Genomic DNA, 7,592 nt, shown 5'->3' on the forward strand with positions numbered 1-7,592 from the left:
CTTCAAAATTCACGTTTGAGGTATGAAAGTGTGTAATTTAGGTTGTAGAACAAAACTTAAAAATATAACTACTCTGGTTAACATATAATTAGTACAATTATTCTGGAGTTTTTTGTATACAGTAACAGTAAAGAGTCCTTTATAAAGCTAATGCATCATGGAGGAGTAAGGTTGCATGTGAACTGACTAGGATGTGTCAGGTGAGTGTACGCATGGTGCTGATTGTAGCAGATGGGTGGTGATTGGATGGGAATGGGATTTAAAGCGGGCCACTACTGGGTGCCGTCTCTTTCTCTCATTGTGCTGGACATTTGAATTTAGTTTGAGTTAAGACTTTTATTATGACACATTTATTTTGACACTCCTATAATATGAATTGAGTTTCCTGTTCTAAGACAAAGTTGTCAAGGACTGTTCTGTGCTGCAGCAGTGTAATGTGCGGCATGCAGTTACGGTCATCCATCTCCATCTTACCTTTAAAAGCCATTTGAAATGCAATGTCTGTAAGTGAATTTGTTTAAGAATGTTTTGTCATTATTATGAGCACTTTATGTTTTTGGTGTTTTATGTGTGATGATTGATTGGGTTAGCAATTCTGTGCTAATGTAGCAGTCAATGAATCCATGTCCCAGCATATTTGTCATTTCATCATTTATCTACTCATCATATCTGCAAAATATGTATCTATGCTCTTAAAATAGAAATTAATTTCATTGTTAATCATTCCTTTATCTTGTGTATTAAGAATACTGATACATCATAGTTCCTAATATGTAATTTATATCTGAAATTCACATTTGTATATTTTCTTTTCTTTGTAGATTCATACTTTGCATGATAAAACTTCATAAACCGCATCTTAGTCTCCATGGAGTTTATTGTGGAAGTGTTTAGCGGTTGGATAGCTGGGTTAATGCAAAACATCCATTGAGGCAAGTGACTGTGAAAAGACAGCACAGCAAAGTGAGAAACGTTGGAGACCCTCGACTAACAACTGCATCTTACAAAGAGAAATGTGAATACCTCTGCCTCTAAGCCAGCAGTCTCATACCACACTTCACAAAAAAATCATTATGTCATCAAAAGGCTCTAAAGCATCAATTCAGCAACATCGTCATGAAGAAGTGAAGATGCTTGCTCCGTCAGCTCTCAGTTCCATGGTATCTAGAAGCTCCAGAGACAGTTTAGTCATCATAAAAGCACGTGCAAGGGCAGAGGCTGCTCAGGCAAGAGCTGCGTATGCTAAAAGAGAGATTGAGATTAAAGTCGAACAACCTTGACTCCAAGCAACATTGGAGGCACTGCAGGAAGTGAAAGAGAAAGATGCAGCTATCGCAGAAGCAGAAATTCTAGAAACAGGCTTCATAGACCATGCATCAGTGTCAAAAAGCTCTTCTAAAGAGATCAGCCTCCAGCACACTGCAGACTATGTAAGAAACCAAGCTAAAGCTGCAGCTACTGCTCCTCCCTCTCCACAACAGATTCTCTCATTCCCCGAACTGCTAAAGTGCCTGGCGGAAGCTCTCAAAGCAGTCCTGAGTGTAAAATGAATACTTATAACCTCGCCAAATATCTTGCACGCAGTCAGCTAGTGACTTCTGGGTTGAGTTCCTTTGATGATAGGCCTATGAATTATTGGGATTGGAAATCATCTATCAAAGGTACCATTGCAGGCCTTGACCTCAAGCCAAATGAAGAAATGGATTTGCTTATGAATATCTTGGAAATTAATCCTCTGAACAGGTTAGAAGAATAAAAGCAGTTAAAATCAGGCACCCATTGGCAGGTATATACATGGCTTGGGAGAGGCTAGAGGAGACATATGGCTCACCAGAGGCCATTGAACGAGCTCTTTTCTCCAAATTGGAGAGTAACAAATAAAGATCCATTAAGGCTGTGTGACTTTGGAGACATGCTTTCAGAGCAAGAGGCAGCCAAGCTGGATGGCTATCTAACTGGGTTGTCCTATCTTGACACCGCTCACGGAGTAAGCCCTATTGTTGAAAAACGTCCTCTCAATATCCAGGAAAAATGGATATCTTACGGGTCCAAGTACAAGCATAAGCATTCAGTAGCCTTGCCACTATTCTGTGTTTGCTGACTTCATTTGTATAGAAGCTAAGGCAAGAACAGACCCCAGATTTACTGTCTTTTCTCCAGCATCACAAGACAAGAGAGACGGACCAGGCAGATACAGGCAAGCTTCTATAACAGTTCACAAAACCCAGGTAAACGTGTCTGAGAAAAAATATACAGCTGACAGGATAAAATCGGTAGATCCTAGTCAGCACTGCCTCATCCACGGCAAGACTCACTCTCTGAAAAGATGTAGAGGCTTCAGAGAGAAGAGCCTTGAAGATCGTAAGCATCTTCAAGGTGCTGCTCTTTAACAGATAATATGGCAAAAAACTACAAAGCTGAAATCTACTGCAGTGAATGTAACAGCGACTGTCATGTGTCAGCCTTACATCCTGATCCAGCACCCTGTAACAAAGCCACCACTCCCACCTCAGAGGATGGCGGGGAGGACAATGAACCCACTGATCAAGAAGTAACATCAAAGTGCACTGAAGTGTGTGGAGCTGGAATGAGCACGAGAGCTTGTTCCAAGGTTTGTTTGATTAACGTCTATCCTGAGGGTCACAAAGAGGAATCTAAAAGAATGTATGCTATTTTGGACTAACAGAGCGACTGCTCATTAGCGAGGTCAGAATTCTTTGAAGCTTTTAATATCAAAGGACCTTCCTTTCCATATTCAATTAAGACTTGTACTGGATTTAAAGAGACTACAGGAAGGAGAGCTAGCAGCTATATTGTGGAGTCAGTGGATAAGAATGTAAGCCTTCATCTTCCAACATTGCTAGAATGCAAACAGATTTCCAATAACCGCACTAAAATTCCCACCCCAAATGCATCACATCACTTCAGTCACCTCAGATATATTGCTGACAAAATTCCAGCCCTTGAGCCAGATGCTAGCATCCTCCTCCTCCTTGGCAAGGACCTCATTAGGGTTCATAATTTCAGTGGTCCACACAGCACTCCATTTGCCCAGAAGTTAAACCTTTGATGGTTTGTTATTGGAGAAGTGTGTCTTGGAGGTTCTCATTGACCTTCTCATGTGAATGTTTTCAAGACTTCCATACTTGAGAGTGGTCACCACAGCTTCTTCTGTCCTGTGAAAGTCAAGTCCATGTAAAAGAGCGATACAGCAGCAGTCTTCAGTTTCAAAACCACCACACATCTGATGGAATTGATGATGCTTTAATTACTTGTGGAAAAGAAAAGCTAGGCCAATCAATCTTCATTTGTACTCCCAGAGATCATAAGCTAGCACTGTCAATTGAAGATGACAGGTTTCTGTGCATAATGGACAAAGAGTTCCATCAAGAGGAATCCAATTGCTGGGTGACTCCTTTACCATTCCAAGTGCTTAGAAGAAGGCTCCCAAACAACAGAAAATATGCCTACAGTCATCTTATCTCACTTCGTCGCACCTTGGACAAGCATCCTGAGATGAAAGCACATTTCCTTGAGTTTATGGAAAACATGCTCACTAAGGAACATGCAGAAATTGCTCCGCCACTCAAGAAAGACCAAGAGTGTTGGCATCTACCTCTGTTCGGCGTTTATCATCCGAAGAAGCCAAACAAGATCCGTGTGGTCTTTGACTCCATTGCATCTTATGAGAGAGTCTCTCTGAATAATGTTCTACTTAAGGGGCAAGACCTTAACAACAGCCTCCTGGGAGTGTTGCAGAGATTTCAGAGAAAGCCAGTGGCCATCACTGATGACATTCAGCACATGTTCCACTGCTTTATTGTCAGAGAGGACCACTGAGATTTCTCACGCTTTCTGTGGTATCAAGACAATGACCCAGGTAAATAAATAGCGGAATACAGAATGCGTGTCCATGTGTTTGGCAATAGTCCCTCTCCAGCTGTCGCCATCTGTGGTTTGTGAAGAGCAGCCTAAGAAGAAGAAAAGAACTTTGGCAGTGATGTGCGAATTTGTCAATTGATACTTCTATGTCGACGATGCTCTGAAATCCTTCCCCACTGAAGCAACAGCAATCATTGTCCTCAAGCAAACTCTAGACATGCTTGCGGTGGCAAACCTTAGGCTACGCAAAATAACCTCCAACCGACCTGCAGTGATCGAGGCATTTCTCCCTGAAGATCGGGCTGTGGATGTCAAGGATGTTGACCTCCTCTTTATAGATACTCTGTAGCTTAGGAGTGTCATGGAACATAGTGTCAGACACCTTTACATTCCAAGCCATTGATGATAAGAAGCCTTTCACTTGCAGAGGAGTATTGTCAATGGTAAACAGCCTATACGACCCATTTGGTTTCATTGCTCCCATCACCATTCAGGGCAGGCTGCTTCTGAGGGAACTTTCCATGCAGGCTGAAGACTGGGATTTCCCATTGCCAGATGACATGAAGCCAGAATGGATATGATGGAGGGACTCCTTACAATACCTGCAAGAGCTAAAAGTACCTCATACTTACACATCTATCCCTACCTCAGAGGTTCAGAACAGAGAGCTGTTGTATATTCGCAGATGCATCTGTGAAAGCTGTCGCAGCTGTGGCTTACCTTCGATTCACATCCTGCAATGAACAGATGGAAATTGGCTTTGTGTTTGGAAAGACCAAGTTAGCACCATAGCCAGATCTTACTGTTCCGAGGTTGCAAATGTGTGCAGCAGTCCTCGCAGTTGAGATTGCAGACATGGTCGTAAAAGAAATGGGCTTGCAGTTCAACAGGATCCAGTTCTTCACTGACAGTAAAGTTGTTCTTGGATATATTCACAACCGAACAAGACGCTTTTACATGAATGTGAACAACAGAATCGATCTTCAGTCGTCTACTCCTAGCCAGTGGAGGTATGTCCCATCAGGTGTCAACCCTGCAGACCATGGGTCCAGATCTGTAGCAGCAGATCACTTCATTAGCACAACTTGGCTTACAGGGCCAGACTTCCTTCTCAACCCTCCACCCCTCAACTCCTTGCCTCAAGAGAACTATGATCTTGTTGACCTGGCATCGGATTGAGGAGTTCAACCACAAGTAACTTCATGTCTGACTTAAGTATCTCATCAGTTCCTGACTCTCAAATGATTTGAGCGCTTTTCCAGCTTGAGAAAACTAATCAGAGCGATTGCTTGTTTGAGCCACATCTCCCAGTCCTTCTCTCATTCTACACAAGAGTCCAGATGTAGCAGGTGGCACCTCTGCAGTAAGAGCCCTACAAAGGAGGAGTTGGAAAAGGCCGGGATCGTCATCTTAAAAAGTGTTCAACATGCAGCTAATCCTCAGGAGCTGTGGAACATAAAAGCAGGACACAACCTTTCACCTAAAAGCAGTCTACGAAAGCTTTACCCAGTTTTCGATGGTAAAGGTCTTTTGCGAGCTGGAGGCCGAATTGCTCAGGCAGGTCTTCAGGAGGAGGAAAGCAATCCATTGATCATTCTTGGAAGACATCATGTAGCAACATTGCTTGTTTGACACTAACATGAAGCAGTCAAGCACCAAGGACTTTTACTGAGGGTGTAATACAAGCAGCAGGGTATTGGACTAGTGGGAGCTAAAAGATGCATTGGAAACCTTCTTCACAAATGTGTGACCTGCAGAAAGCTCCGAAATCCTGCAGAGCTCCAACAGATGGCAGACTTGCCTGCAGAAAGGCTGCAAGTGGCTCCACCTTTCACATATGAAGGAGTTGAGGTCTTCGGTCCATGGCAGGTGGTTTCCTGCTGCACCAGAAGAGGTTGCTCCAACTCCAAAAGGTGGCTGTCATCATCTCATATATGCGTACAAGATCAGAACATATTGAAGTTGTTGAGACAATGAGTGCCAGCTTATTCATTAATGCTCTGAGGAGTTTTTTCGCTATAAGGGGGCCCGCTAAGCAGATACAGTCTGACTGCGGCACAAATTTCCTTGGAGTGGTGCAGGAATGCAAGAAGAACAAAGAAACTTCGAGCTCATAAGTTGTAGAGAAGTACCTACAGCAGCACGGTTGTACATGGATATTCGATCCTCCTCACGCATCGCACATGGGAGGCACGTGGGAGAGGATGGTTGGTATAGCCCGATGAATTCTTGACTATATGCTGCTCGAAAGAATATCACTGCATCTCACACATGAAGTTATTGTAACCCTGATGGCCGAAGACTCTACCATCATGAATGCACATCCTCTTGTGCCAGTCCCTTCAGACCCTGAAGCTTCTTTAATACTTACCCCTGCTGTCCTCTTGACCCAGAAAACTGGTTCAGTTTTCCCTCATCCTGGTGAGTTCACAGATGGGGATCTTTTCAAGGCAGAGTGGAAAAGAGTTCAGAATCTCGCAGAGATGTTTTGGACTGGATGGCATCGTGAATACCTTTCCTCTGTCCAGAGCAGGCAGAAGTGGAATAACAAGAAGCCTTGTCTCAAGGATGGAGACATTGTATTGATGAAGCACACCCAAGTCCAGCGAAATCAGTGGCCCATGGCTGTCATTGCCAAAACACTACCAAGCAAAGATAGTCTTGTAAGGAAAGTGGAGCTGAAACTTATTAGAGAAGGTGTGCAATAAACCTTCCTTCGTCCAGTCTCAGAAGTGGTTTTACTCTACTCCCCCAAGGCCACTGAAGTAGTCTGAAAGCTATGTGGGGTCTTTACAAACCCCAGGCGGGGAGTGTGCTGGACTTCAGTTTGAGTTAAGACTTTTGACACTCCCATATTGGGAACTGAGTTTCATGTTCTAAGAGGAAGTTGTCAAGGCCTGTTCTGTGCTGCAGCAGTATAATGTGCTCTATGCGGTTACGGTCAGCCATCTCCATCTTACCTTTAAAAGCCCTTTGAAATGCAGTGTCTGTAAGTTAATTTGTTTAATAATGTTTTGTCATTATTATGAGCACTTTATGTTTTTGGTGTTTTATGTGTGATGATTGATTGGGTTAGCAATTCTGTGCTAATGTAGCAGTCAGTTAACCCATGTCCCAGCATATTTGTCATTTCATCAATAATCTACTCATCATACCTGCAAAATATTTATCTATGTTGTTAAAATAGAAATTAATTTGATTGTTTATCATTCCTTTATCTTGTGTATTAAGAATACTGATACATCATAGTTCCTGCTGTGTAATTTATATCTGAAATTCATATTTGTATATTTTCTTTGTAGTTTCACACTTTGCATGATAAAACTTCATAAACCGCATCTTTGTCTCCGTGGAGTTTATTAGCAGCTGGATAGCTGGGGTTACGCAAAACATCCAGTGAGGCCATTGACACTTATTAATGTGAATGTGTTGACTGGGAGATTATTTCTCCCAGGATAATAAAGGATTCCTGGAGAGAAATTAAGAGATCATTGCCTATAGATGTATAAGAACGGCCACTTCCCCAAAGTTTTCTTTTAGCTCAAAACATTCTCAAAACTGCTCCATAATTTATTTATTTTTTATATGTTTCACTCTTACCTTTCTCTCTCTTTCGTGTGTGTGTGTGTGTGTGTGTGTGTTTATCGATTAAAATTAACCAAATTAATTACGTGACACGCCGATGAAGGCCCCAAATTAAAATAATTCAA

This window comes from Myxocyprinus asiaticus, chromosome 49, assembly GCF_019703515.2.
Source record: "Myxocyprinus asiaticus isolate MX2 ecotype Aquarium Trade chromosome 49, UBuf_Myxa_2, whole genome shotgun sequence".
NCBI classification, from domain to species: Eukaryota; Metazoa; Chordata; class Actinopteri; order Cypriniformes; family Catostomidae; genus Myxocyprinus; species Myxocyprinus asiaticus.